A 15,243-nucleotide genomic window follows, 5' to 3' on the forward strand; every position below is an offset into this window, starting at 1 on the left:
TACATCTTCGTGAGATTTTGTTAATTTAGTTTGCAAATATAAGAATGCAGACTAACCACAGACTACCCATTCAACTTCAAGAATTAAATTACATGGAAGATGCTTACCCATGCAAATGATAGGAAATATAGACACTTTGGTGGAGAACATCCAATTAGCTTCACCACTTCCTTGGGAGGTGGAAGAACACGCACCAATCAATAATCTACCATAAACAAAGAAGAAAAATAAGTAAATTGCAAGTTTTTCATTTCAAAAGATTTGAGTAATCTTTTGTTGGGAAATAAAAAGAGAGTAAATAGAGTTTATGGTGGTGTCGGAAATAGAGAGAGAGAGAGTAAAGAGAGGCTGCAGGGTTTATGGTGGTGTCGGGAAATAGAGAGAGAGTAAAGGACTTCATAGTATTTCATTCCAAGACTTCTACAAACACCTAAAACTAAACTTGAAATTGTGGACTTCATAGTACCCCTCCCAAAAGAGAACTCGTTTTGGTGGATATCTCACTAGAAATTGGAGTAGACGAGGCTTGAAATTGTAGGGTTCTCGCCGATCGATCGATTGAGAGAGAGAGAGGATTTGGACCTGAACATAGTGGATCGGAGTTTCGCTTTTTGTAGCCTTACTAGTCTAAGACCTAAGTCATTGCTAGCCTACTAGTGTCCACTAATATGAAAATGCAAAGTAAAGTTACTATGCAATTTAAGAATGCATAGTAAAACTACTACTTAAATTTAAAAATACAGAGTAAAACTACAACACAAACATGAAAATGCGAATCAAAGCTACTATGTAAATTTAAGAATGCATAGTAAAACTACTACATGAAATTTAAAAATGCAGAGTAAAACTATCACCACACATTACACAAACATGAAAAAACAAACACAGTAAAAATTAAGAATGCAGAGTAAACACTATTACGAAAATATAAAAATGCATAGTATAACTACTACACAAACATAAAAATGCATAATGAAATTGCAAAACTATGAAAACTAGAAAATACATAGTAAAATCACTAAACAAACGTAAATTCGTATTTACAAGCATATGAAAATTTTTTTTTTTCATACAAATTTATAGAAATATGATTAAAGGTTGAAGATTCTCACCGGAGTTGGTTTGTTCGCCGAAGTTTTTGGAGCAGTCATCTTTTCAATTTCATCTCCATCTCTTCTAGAACTTGAAAGTTTGAATTTTTTTTTTTTTTTTTTTTTTTTTTCATCTTTTTTCGAGATTGTAGAGTTCTTCATTTTCTCTTTTGTTGCTTTCATAGTTTTTGTTGGTGATTCAACCATTTTTTTCTTTTGTTTTGCCATCTTAACTATGTGAATTTAGATTTGTAGGAGAAGAAATTTTAGATCTAAAAAGCTAAAGAGAAGGAAGAGAGAAAATAGAAAGATTCACAGGTTCACGGGTCTGTTAAGTAGGGGGGTATTTTTGTCAGCTTATTATTTAAAAAAAAACAGGGAGGTTTTGTGAGTGGTTAGGATTTGAGGGGGTTTTAATGTACCGGTTTTTTAAGCAAGGAGATTAAACGCAATCTCTGAATATTTTTTTGGGTTGGCTAAATGCAAGATATGAAAGCGTGGTGCTCGTTTATTAGAGAATTGGATAAATCATGAATGCCATTGAACATGGGTCTTTTCTGTTTAGAGAGAATACCGGAGGGAAGAAAATGATATGGATAGCAACGAATTGGGGGGGAAGGATTTACTCAGGGTTAAATTTTAGGAAAAGAATTGAGGGAGCTTCACTAAAATATAAAACCAATACCGGCCATCTAATAACGACTACCTCTACGGGTTGCGTGTCATATCAAAGTTATTCTTTAGGTGGGTGGTGCAGCTAAGACCGCAGCTAATTTTCTGAACAAAATAGCAAGCATAAAACTTATCACATACAGAATGAAGGTAGTTAGACCTGTCAGGTGGGCTTTGTATATATATAAACGTGTGGACGAACATCAGACTTGTACACAAGCATGACATGATGCATCCCTCATTATGAGGGTGCACCTTTACAAGTAGATAATTACAATCCCTGTGAATTTTCAACAAAATGACTAATATCTGAAGCAGCCTGAGAGATCCAGTTCAATGCAGTACCAAAAAACAGCTCCCAAAACAACAGATCCAAGGCAAGGACTGAAGAGAATATAACAAGCGCCAGAGTCTGGTACCTGTTCAGTGGCCACCCTGATATTCTTGCCAATGTCTTTAGAAATGGAAGAGACCTGCTCTCCAATTCACGGTTTCGTATAGACCAAGCTGTTACCCACTGCACTCGTGATGGTACCAGGTTGAATTCCTCCCTTAACCGCCTACCCAAGTCTGGCATGTGCCCACCCCCATACAGTACTGCAATCCTATTGTTCCCTCACTAATTGATCTCCATAAAGCCTCTGTTGCAACTCTGTTTCTCTCACCAATAATAACAGACTTCTCCTCTACTTCTGCAGTGACCAGTGTGAACCTTCACAAGTAACTTTCTATCACTTTCGAGAAAAAGTTGGTGTAAGATTTACTCCCAAAAAATGCAAACACATGATAATGGCAAATAATCGTGCATACATATTAGTCAAAGAAAAACAATGCCAAGAATTAGTAGAGAATATCCCACACGGCAGTAGACTGGTATTAAAATAATGGGGAAAATGACTCATATACAGTTCTTAAGGGGTCCTCTGGTAAAACTTGAGAAGGAGTATCTTAAAGATATTTAAGATCTATAGAATCAGAAATTATTAGTGTCAGATCGTAGATATGGGACACTGCACACATCAATGATCAGAGCTCAAGCCCATACTGACGTGTTACGCTCTGACTAATTACTTTCATGTTGAATGCTTGATTTAGCTTTACTTTCAACAGAAAGGAGTTGAAATGATTTATGTCGACTAAGAAATAAGAGAACCAGCAGACCTACTTAATGTCTAGGAAAATTTAGTAACACAAACCAGAACCAAAAGACATGAAGCAGGGAATATTACCGTTGATTTTATAGATAAAAGGAGGGTGATAAAGGAGACTGGTAGAAGCCAGATGCATACTGCTAAAATGTCAATAGAATAAGTAGAATAATGGCTACCATTATATTGTAGAAAAATTTGTGAAATGAGAAGTGCAGTGTGCTTGAACAAAAACTAAGGGCTTGTTTGATCCACTATTTTCCAGTAGAAAATTATGATTTCCCCGGGAAATTGCCATTTTCTTGTGTTTGATTCATTAAAAGTATGCAGTAAAATTTTCTCTAGGAAATGTATATTTTCCCACCATCTTTAGAAAACATTTTCCAAACCCTCCCCCCCCCAAGGAAACTTTTCTTGCGGGAAATGAGAAATATTCTCACTTATTAATAACTTGATTTTCTAGAAATGAAACTAAACAAAATTATGAATCAAATATTACGGGCAACCGAACCCAACAACAATACATTTTCTTGGGTAAATTTTCATAAGAAAATTTTCCATGAGGAAATGAATAATTTCTTGAGAAAATTTTCTGAGCAATCTAACAAAGCCTTTTCAAAAGGCAATTTCAGATTTAAACGATGTTCACTTGTCGAGAATATGAAATTATATTTCCCTTGTAATCTGTATTCACTATTGCTTGGCTGGAAGAAAAGAAATCCCATAGATCATAGTTGGGACTTGGGAATCTCAGGGGTTAACCTTACCTACTCACTGGAACAGCCAAATGCGATTACAATCTAATAAAAATGCATGTGCACTTACTCAGAGGTTAGCCGTTTAGCCAAGAAGATTTTCATTGCAGCACCAAAATCAAGTCTGGCCAAAGCTTCCAGCCTCGATAATCAGATGGTTCGCCTCATCAGATCAGCACAGACGCTTCCAATTACAAGGAGACCAACAAGTGGCATAGGAAGCACACGAGATGCCCATAGGAGTTTAGATCTCCAAGGACCAAGGTCTTGTGGAAGAGAAACTGCTTGAACCATGGCTTTTGTAGATTTAAGTGTCATATCTCTAGCAAATGAAAAGAAACTCTCACCTTTTTCAACCTGAATGAAAAAGTAGCAACAAAATCTTCAACATAAGAGTAATCTTCTTACTGGCAGATACCGCACCACTAATTCACTACTGACACATCACAGATTTATAGAAGACTGAAATAATTGTGCGGTCTAGTACAACGGCCTGACAGGGAAGGGGCTCATGAGATGAGACCATCCCATTATTATTAACACTTGATATTGCTTGTTCCATGAAGCGTCAATTTCATTACTACTACTGCTACTGCTACTGCGACCGCCGCTGCCGCCACCACCACCACCACTATTACCATTACTATTACTATTTTTTTTTTTTTATTTATCGGTAAGTATGTTTTAAATGAGATCAGTAACTCTTTGATGCTAGCGGGGTTCATGCCCCAGACCTCTGGTATCATCACCCAAAGGTTTTACCGACTTTGCTAGTCGGCACCTACATTTTATTATTATTACTATTACTATTATTTTTTTTTGCTCGGTAAAGGTGTATATATTAAAAATAAAATAGAAAAGGATGAGATATCCTTATGCGTACAAACATGAACGGTGAAAAGAACCAAAGGGGAAAGAAACCAGAGAAAAAGCAACAAAACGAAAAACCTCTATGGGAGTCCTCATAGCATAATGGACTCCCATCTACAAACATAACTCTCAAAAGGTACCGTCCGAACTCATCATAAATGTGCAGCCGAATAAAGTAAGCCTTTGATGGTCAACACCACCTTCTCCCTAGGCCAAGACACCCCTTCAAAATGCGGTTATTCCTCTCTAGGCATAGCCCCATAAGATAGCAAAAGGTAGCATATTCTATACACGCCTCCCTTTACTTGAGAATAGACATCCAAGTGCCATGATGCTAGTAAAGCCTTCACCGAACTTAGGGCATACCCACTAAACACCGATTCTCGGAGACAAAGAAACACCAAATACTCCAAGAAAAAGGACATTTAAGAAGGATATGACTGACCGACTCACCATCCCTCAAACACAGAGGGCAGAAATTAATAAGCATCTCTTTAATACGCCTTTTCCTAAGATTATCCACAGTCAGAATCTTGCCTAGAGATGCACACCATACAAAGAAAGCAACTTTCAAAGGGACTTTAGAACACCATATAATATGACTCGGGAAATCATGCAGCACTCTCATACCTGGACATTGAAGCGTGAATGAAGGATGGAATAAAATGATCTACAAGAAAAGATTCCCTTCTTGTCGATGAGCCATAGTCTTTTATCTCTATCCAGTCTCACATTAGGAATGAGTTCCAACTTCCCTATAAGTGCAGCCACACTAGCAATGTCTCTGTCACAAAGAGCCCCATATATCCCAATGTTCCAAGCAATCGAACCATTATCATCCCGCATGAACCAGCGAACTAGTTTATTCTTTGAGTCAGATAGAGCATATAACCGAGGTAACGCCATCATCAGAGTTCTCTCCTCCAACCAAACATCCTCCCAAAAGCGGATACTATCCCCACTACCTAGGTTGTAGCCAATGTTCTTGAGAAAAAACTTCCAGGCCTTCTGAATCCCTTTCCATATTCCCGCGATCCATAAGCAAGATGATGCAGTGCCCCGGCCCCCCAACCCCATTTCTTTCCCCAAACCGAAACACAATAACTTTCCTCCAGAGACTCTCTATCCTCCCCAAACCTCCAGAGCCACTTACCAAGAAGCGCTTGATTAAACCGGCAGCCAGACTTGGATACCCGATACTCCCATCTTTGGCTTGCGAGACTCGGACCCCATCGCACGAGGTGAAATCTGTGTCTATCATCGTTGTTGTCCCACAGAAAATCTCTCATGTTCGATTCCAGTCTGTTAACAACAGTGGATAGCATATAGAAAAGAGACATATAGTACACCGGAAGACTCGAAAAGATGCTCTTGATAAGGATGACCCGATCACCCGTGGACAAAAAACGACCCTTCCATCCTGACAATCTCCTGCTAAAGCACTCTATAACCCCGTCCCAGATAGATACAGATCTGTAAGAAGCCCCGAGAGGTAAACCCAAATATATGGATGGGAGATAACCAGTGTTACACCCCACGGAGGAAGTCATAAAGGCCAAGTCCTCCTTTCCCGTTGCTCCAAAAATGGTGTTTTTCCCCATATTAACTTTGAGACCCGACACCGCCTCAAAACAACACAGAATGCCCCGAAAATACCTCAACTTTCTAAGCTATGCCGTAAACACCACGGTATCATCCATTTAACCGAGGTGCGATATCAAAACCTGATTTCTGCCCACCCTAAATCCTTCCAACACCCCTAGACCATTTGCTCTGTCTACCATCCTGCCAAACACCTCAACCACCATGATAAAGAGAAGAGGGGATAAAGGATCCCCTTGTCTTATACCTTTGGAGCTCTTAAAAAAACCCGCTGGCGTTCCGTTTATAAGAATGGAAAAAGATGCGGAAGAAACACATCTCCGAATCCATCCCCTCCATCTTGCCCCAAACCCCATCCTCCTCACGATGTAATCAAGAAAGTTCCAATGCACATGGTCATAAGCCTTAGCTAGATCAATCTTACATACCATCCCCGGCCTATCCATCTTCTTTCGATCGTCTATGGCCTCGTTAGCAATCAAAACACCGCCCGAACCGACGCCCAAAGACAAAAGCCCCTTTTTGTTCCCCGAAGCTATGACCTTCGACAACACTTTCTTCAACGATGGATAAGACCTTAGAAATGATTTTATACGCACTACCAATGAGGCTAATGGGGACGTAAAATCGATATGTCTTCCACTCCATGCTTCTTAGGAATCAACTTGATGAACGTGTTGTTAAGATCGCTGAGCTAAGAAACTTGTCTCATAGAAGTCCCGCACCATTTCCATGAAGTCCACTCTAATCACTTCCCAAACCGTTCAAGAACTCAATCGAAAACCGGCCCCGACGGAGATCTATCATTTTTCAAATTCTTCATAGCCTCCCAAACCTCTTTTTCCTCCATAGAGTCTCAAGCTCGCTCCGTTCTTGAAATGCCCGCCAAATCCAAATTATCCACCCGAGGTCTATAATTATGTGGCTCTCATACATATTGAATAATACTCGACCACCCTCTCTCTAAGACTATCATCCCCCCTCACCTCTTCCCCCTCTATAATCAACTTATCTAAAAAATTCTCTCTGTTCCTAGCTTTCGCACACTGATGGAAGAATTTAGTATTAGATTGTGCCTCTCCTTTAACCACCTCTCTCCTGACTTGCATCTCCATGACATTTCCTCCATTCTTGTCACGCTCTCAAAATCTGCCTTAAGGTTTATCCGTTTGTTCCACTCTTCCCCCGAAAGATTGTGGTCCTCCTCTTTCATGTCCAAGTCCCTGATGTTTCTCATTAATGATTCTTTTCTTTTTTCCACTCTCCCAAAGACTGTTTTGTTCCACATCTTGATCTTATCCTTGACAAACTTGAGTTTCTTGGCGAAGATAATACTCGGTCGGTCTCCTTCCCGATTCTCTCGGCCCACCACCCCTTAAAACTATCCATGAAGGAAGGGTCAAAAAAACCACATGAGCTCAAAACGAAAAGGTGATGGTCTTTCTATCCCCGCCTGCTTTTTACCAAACAAATAGGATGATGATCCGACGCCGTGTTTTGGGACCACGAAATAATCAAACGTGGCCACTTTAACTCCCACTAACCAAAACCAGAAATCGTCTAAAGTAGTCAAAATAGGGTCCTCCCCTTATTTGACCACGTGAACTTGCCTCCACAAGAGGGATGTCGACAAACTCACATCTCCTCACCCAATCATCAAAACAAGTCATACTCGGGGTAATGCTACCCGCTTTTTCTCATGCAAAAATCTAATCACATTAAAATCTCCCCCCACGCACCATGGTAATCCTCTGAAAAGCAAAAACATCATCCAATTCACCCAAAAAAAGGCCAAGACTCCTATTCAAGGCCCATAGACGCAGAACTAAACAAGATTCAAATTCCCCAAACAAACTTGCACACAAATGTATCGAAAAAAACTGCCCATCAAACCGTCTCAAAACCTCCACTTTGTCCTTATCGGAGAACACAGATACGCCTCTTCGGTGGGACTCCCCACCGCCCGTAACTCAACCCACTCTATGTTATTCTTGCCCTGGACCTCCCTCGGCATTCCTAATGTAAAAGCTTTGTAGTTTAGTCTCTTAAAGGAGCACCATGTTCGGGTCGCTTTTTCTTTATCACCTCCTTTATGCTTGGCCTTTTCTATCATCTCCCAATCCCTCACATTCCAATTCAAAATTTTGTGATTCATTTAAACAAACTTTTTTTCCCCCTTCTACTACTTCCCTCTATGATGTCCTCGCCATAATGAATGGCTGACGCAAGTCTAAGTAACTCCTTTGTCATCCTTTTTCCTTGTTTAACCCCTGAAGGAGAAGCCTCTATGTCCTTATTGCTCTTCCGAACTCCCGACCATTTAGATGTTGTCCCATGCCCTGACGATATATGGATAGAACTGTAAATAGATTGTAGCATCTCCAGAACCTCTGTCTGTTTTCCTTCACACGACAACCCCAAAATCCTGATTAGGTCTTCCGTATGCTTAGCAAACCATGATGACGACGACTCTTCTATCGCCTGCTGATTCGGATCTATCATGTTAAGCGGTAGCGGTTCCCCAAAAACCCCTATACCCTCCATCAAATGATCACCTCCCTGAGACTCGCCCTCATTCTCCTCTGCTCCCCTACTATCACCGCTGATATCAAAGAAACCCACATTATCTGCTCTACCCAACGGCCAGGCCAACCCAAATTCATCCTTTTCCTGAGAAAGGATAATGATGCTATTACCGTGTTCCCTTTCAATATCCGGTCTCTCTGTTAGGGGCCATGAGCTAGGTGGTGCTACAATGCATTGAGAAGTTGGTCCCATTCCTATCAGTGAGACCCTGATCTTTATAAAAGCCTTCGGGTCACATCAGCAGAAGGTACCTGACCTAAAAACACATCCAAAATCAGAAGAGACAAGACTACCAAGACTAATACGATGAGAAAATGGACTCCCGACATAAGAATGAGAGACAACAGATAAAGGTAGCGAGGGACAGAAACTCCTGTTTTAAGACTCATAAACGCCGACCGCATCCCTTTGGTGAAGGTTTACTAGCCTCGAGGCATTCTCTCTTCTTTTCTCCTTCAGGCTGTCCAACTGTAAGCATAAAACAATCCTCTATATTTTCCTGTACTTTCACCCATATTTGATCAGCTAAATCATTCAGCTTCTCCTCCAGAAGCTTTCCAAACACGTCCGACTTACATTCTGTACACCCATTATCCTTTTGATTCGAACCATTCCTGTAAGCCTCTGCAGTACTGCATACATCTCGCAAACTAGCCGGTTTCGCCTTTGTGTGCATTGAGATTATTGCCTGAGCCTCATCCCTGTATAGAGCACTTTGTGGGGAGTCAGGAAGTTCTAAATCTGACTGATTCTGCACACCCTTCCCTCATATTCGGATAGAGATCTCTCCTCAAACCCATAAAACTCCTAATCTCCTCTGATTCAAACTCCTATCCCCCACACACTGATGTCTCTCGGCATTGGCAAAAACCTCCTCCACATCTTCGTCAAAATCTTCCTCAGAGTCATACAAAGATTCCCTCCTCTCTTCATGCTGAGACTGATCCTTTGAAAAGGGGTGACGAGAAACTAGATTGTTTACTGGAGGTGACCAGCCACTATCACCAACCTCGTCTTCTCCTATCTGAGACCCTAGATATTTTGCTGGTGGTCTCTCTGTTATCTCAGGTAGATCTTGATGATCAGGAGACCTGGAGGATTTGTTTTTCGCTCACCTCCCCTGCTCACAGTCCCGCTGCTCTTCCTCTCTCCCTGAAACGACGCCAAAACTGTTGTAGGAGAGACCCTCCTCTTGGGCTTTGTAAGTCTTAGCACCCAAACCCCTGCCTTGGGCGCATGGGCCTTATGAAAGAGAGATTCTGCAGGATATTGTTGCCTGATATTTGTCACTGGACTTTGTCCAGCATATGGATCCAAATCTAATGCAGTGGGCCAAGCCCGAAAGTCTTTTACCAAGTCAGGTCCACTGTCCCTTAAGGGAGAACCGATAACCACGTTGTTCCCCATGTACTCAGCACATGTGCACCTGTTATTTCCCCTGCTGCTCGACACGCCAAGATCCTCCAGATCACCTCTTCTAGGGTTTGTTGTTCCTCCCTCTTCTTCAACCTCTAAAACAGCCGCCACCACCGCCATCAAACTTGTACTCCCTGCCCAGTTTAAAAGTACTCCCGTGGATCCAGATCAATGAAAGCCTTCATGATGGTACCGCCACTCTCCACCATCACCCCATCTGGGCATATCTTTTCCCCTTGTCTCCACCTCCACAATAATACCCTCTTGATCAGAGACAATGCAAATAACTCTCTTTGCACCCGGAATGTCTTTCCTCAAACTCTCAAAGGTTTTATGATTCCACAATTTCGAATGCAGACCACAAACCGCCACGTATTTAGTGATTGACTCAGTCCCAGAACAAGCACTTGTTGGAGCATTCTGTCTACCTCGAACCATATCAGCGAAAGTCACTTCCTTTGTAACTTTGGTTAAAGCCAGATTTCGATCCATCCCTCTATCCTGTTCTGCTCCTCTGCAAGAAGGCCCTGCGGTTGTTTTGGCCAGTCCCACAGCAAAAGATGCCCAGCCAGACCTCTCTCTCCCTTCCGGCACGACCAGATGCTTTGCTTTACCTACCTGGAAATAAGCCGAAATCAGCACATACTTTCCAGCCTTGTTTTCCTTGCCAAAACATGTGATGGTCCTTCCGTTGAACGTGTTCTTGAACCATGATCCTCTGTCATAACCCGACTCGCCTAAAGCCCTGAAAACCTGGACAATCCACACTGCTTCATCCAGCTTAAAAACGGCACTTGTCTTCCATTTTCTCCCTATCTCTGAGATTTTGAATGAGTTGGACCTCACCACAGTCTCAAAGCCAAAACTCTTTGAATCAATGTTGATGGTGGTCATAATGATCTTCAGACTTATAATACTAAACACACTCGTTGCACTCTCATCACCTTATCATACTAACACACTCGTTGCACTATTACTATTATTATTATTATTAGTATTATTATTATTTATTTGCTCATTTATCTATTATTCTTTGCTTTCGCTTCTTCCTATTCAGAATTCTATTTTTTATTTAATTCCACACCTTTCCCCACCCAATCGCTAAAAATAAATTTAGTGTAAGGGACCGCTAGATAAAACGACACTCCCCTCTCCTGTTCACTTTCAAGATTTCTCTAATTCATTACTATTCTTCCTTTGAGTTTGTTGGTTTGGGGGAGGGAGGGCAGGGCATTCTCTGCCTAATAGAGATTGTTAAGTTTGTTTTTCTAATTGATTTCCCTAAAATTACCTTTCCTTGATGAAAGTGGGAGTCAAAGCCCAAGACCTTGAGCCCAACTTCCCAAGTCTTGACCAGTAAGCCACTGGACACCTTCCCAAGAGGTCGTCATTACGTGTAAAAGCATATACCTGAGCTTTTTAAAAGTGTTGTTTCTAGTTTTCTTCCCCCTTTTTAAAAGATCTTCTTGCCTGTTTTACAATATCCATCTTGACAATGAGCACTGTTTACATTACAATGGTCATTACAACACAATAGGAACATGCCCTGTCTGGAGTTAGTTAGACATTGTACAGATGGAAGGAAAATTTCAACGCTTTCTCACATCATTCGGAACGGAACAGAAGGTCGGATCCAGCCACTTCAACTTTCAACGGAGAAGAAACAACCTTCAAGGAGTGATGGTTACTGACTGCAAACGACAAACCATTTGATGCTTCACCATGGTAGCTACTAGACACAAACTTGAAGGAGATTTTTATAAAGTGCACCACTAAAAGTTTAAGGTAGTATGCAAAGGCCAAAGGGCTTCACACAGAAATCCTTTGCATTTTTCCCAGACCATTAGCTGAAACTTATGCAAGCATTTTCGGGATCTTTATAAATCACCGCATTTCACAATTCACTCACCAAATTCATTTTTCCAGAATATCTAGATACTAAGAAAAACAACAATTAAATGGAGTGATACCTGAAGTAACTTGAAGGTCTCAAAGTCAAGGTCCGCATGATACCAATTTTCACTCTGGTAATCGAGACAGTCTAACTGAAAATCAAGCGTAAGAAGTCGTGCCATCTGCCTCTGAATACATCCAAGTATATTAAATCCCCTTGAGCTGAAACTTTCAACCTCTTGGTCAGTAGATGTAATTCTTCTATTTTCTAAACTCTCTTTACTAGCCACCATCTCATAAAGTACACAGTCATAGGATTCAAGTTCCTTCTGAAGGACCGCAAAGTACCTGCACAAGATTCAACAACATCCACACACCATTGGAACCCAACAAGCAAGTACGATAACACAAAATCATTAAACCTAAACTATTATGCAGTAAATGAGCTGTCTAAGAGTTTTTTTTTCCGGAAGAGTTGGAGATACAAGTGATTCATATCAACTACATTTGTCAAAGGTCTCATTTAGTGGCACTATAAGTACATTATAAATATATAGTGTTCCTCCACTGTATCACTAAGGCATTTGTCCTTGGTTGCAGTCTCAATCGATCAGTCCTCAAGAAAGCTCAAGTTGTGTGCTACTTCCAATTTGACGTGACCAGACTTTATCAGTCTTTCATCTTAAATTTTAATTTTTGCTCTATCACTATTCTTACTTTTATTTCTCAACTGACTTCAGTACGTTTTGCCTCTTTTCATCCAAGATATGAACCTCGGAACACACATATTTGCTTTCTGAACTGTACAATGTGCTCCTAAGCTTCCCAACGTTTAGCACAGATACATTAATGTCATAGCACTTCAAAAGAAGAATACTATATTAGCCATCCAGCAGTCTATTCCATTTGCAAGATCCTTCTCCAACTCTCCATCCTTATGAAATATCAAACAAAGGAAGACGGTTTCTCTGGTTCAAATTGGTGCAGAACAAAGATTTGCCTTGACCTTGACTCATTTCTATTCAGAAGTTCAAACTCCTGTCCAAGCATAAATCCGCTCGAAAGATATTCCAAATCAAATCGAACATTTGAAATGGCAATGAGGTCTTGATTGTATCTTGTTTCCTCTTTGAATGAGATTTTAGTAATGGGACCAAAAACTAAGACAATCAAAGCCCTCAGATCAATCTCCGACAATTAAACTTTCCACAAATCCATTTTTAGCTATCTTCCTGCTAAAGCTGTAGTGAATACATTATGCCCTACTTTACAGTTCATATTCCACAAACGACTGGCAACACACAATGTGATATAAAATGTAAAGAAAAAGCAATATATACACGTACTCTTTATCAGCAATATGAATTGTCGAAACCAAATCAACCTGCAGAAATATAAAAATATTAATAACTCAAAAGGCATACATTAAAATTCCAAAAAAATGTTTACCTGAAGAAAGGGTTGAAGAATAGACCAAGGAAATTTCTTCCTATAACTAACAACAGCAGTCTGTAACTCACTATCTTTATCCCCGCTTCTTCTATATCTCATAAAATCAGCAATTGAATTGTTTTCAACAAACTGTTGTGCCCCATCATCATCTGCTGGTTGAAAATTAGATAAAGCGGCTCGGAATTTTCCAAATTTCGGGGTTTTAGTTGATGGAAATAATGATGAAAAGTCGGGAAATGTTGTTGATGATGATAAGATTGGAACTACTAATAAACCACCACAACTTACCATACTTGTTGATAGAGAGAGAGAGATTTTTTTTTTTTTCTCTCTTTTTGCTTCCTCCTCGAAACCCCAAAAGAGAAGGAAGTGAGAAACAGGTGAAGTGCGTGCTATTTATATGTACACACTGGTTAGATTTTTTTTAAGAGTGCATACGTAATTGGAAACTAATGGATTAAATTGGGTCTCTTCAATTTGTGGTTTAGGATATTAATCCGTAATTTTCAAATAAAATTATCTTAAACTTAGTCTAGTTTGTATAATAGTTTTTTTAGATTTATGGTGATTTAGCGGCAAATCATCACCGCTCGGCTTACATACTAATGTGTACAAATCACTAAAACAGATTAATTGTTTCCATATCCTCAAAGAATACACTGCTCCCACTTGAAAATATTTATCACATGAACGTGTTTTACGATGAATTGATGAATACAAAAAAAAATTCTCTTTCAAGAAAATGCGTTCACCTACTTAGAATACTCCCCCAAGTATTTTCTCTTTTTCTAGGTGATTGTTTGTATACATGCAAAATATTCTTATTCAATTCCAACATGAATAACGGAGAAGAGCATGTCGTTCTATGTCTTTCGTCAATGTAAACATGTCGAAGTGTTAATGTAAGATTGGGTGGATAAAATGAATAATGACCATTAATTTTCATATTTGAACAATCTAATAATCAAATGGATGGAAGAAGAGTGTGTCTTTCAAATAACATTCCATTTCCAAACTTGAAGCTTCCTCGATGACACTTTAAACTTATAATAAAATGCTCAAATATTTCATCTTATTCCACATTTTTTCTTATTTCTTATAGTAGATTTATCTATTCTCAATGTTTCTGAAAACACATTGCAAAACAAAATTCGAATGAAGAAATAGTACAACAAAGTTCTTCCAATATTGCACTAATGTTGAAAGGATTAAGTTTGATGGTATTAATAAAGTGCCACAAAAATAAGTATAACAATAATTCACACAAACACTCTTCACTATTTTAGACCAAAGAATTATTATCTATCAATTATCAGTATAACACTCGTAAAAAAATTTAAGCTTCGATTCGATATATTTTACTCCAAAGTTATTCAAATTCCTACAACCAAAAAATATTTAGGTAGCTCTCTTTGCAATAAAAGTTTGTTGTGTATCGAATAAAGGTTGTTAAGCTATTGCAAATTCAATTGTAGTTCCATCGCTTTGAAATGCTCATCACAATGCAAATCCAATAATAGCTTTCTTATACAATACCAAGAGTAGCTCATATAGGACATCATATTATTATACAACTTAGCAAGATCCTACTCCATGATGATATGGACATTCTATAAGCATCCACACCCATTTATGAAATTAGAGAGGTGAAACATACTTGGCAGGATCCTACTTCATGATATGGACATTTTATAAGCATCCTGACCCATATCTTTTAGCACTATCACATCTTTCTGCACTCAGAATGAGCACAAATTT

At 39.5% G+C, this 15,243-nt stretch overlaps 1 pseudogene across 1 annotated transcript; it reads right to left on the bottom strand.

Annotated features, from left to right (window-relative positions):
• Window positions 1-1,914: 1,914 nt before the first annotated feature.
• On the bottom strand, window positions 1,915-13,871 carry LOC147511226 (uncharacterized; annotated as a pseudogene). Its single transcript, XR_015219281.1, has 5 exons — window positions 13,483-13,871; window positions 13,380-13,417; window positions 12,111-12,381; window positions 3,737-4,023; window positions 1,915-2,475 (listed from the first exon to the last, which is right to left on the bottom strand). The product of XR_015219281.1 is annotated as an uncharacterized LOC147511226 (transcript).
• Window positions 13,872-15,243: the final 1,372 nt, after the last annotated feature.

This window comes from Coptis chinensis, chromosome 3 (genome assembly GCF_015680905.1).
Source record: "Coptis chinensis isolate HL-2020 chromosome 3, ASM1568090v1, whole genome shotgun sequence".
Lineage (NCBI taxonomy): Eukaryota > Viridiplantae > Streptophyta > Magnoliopsida > Ranunculales > Ranunculaceae > Coptis > Coptis chinensis.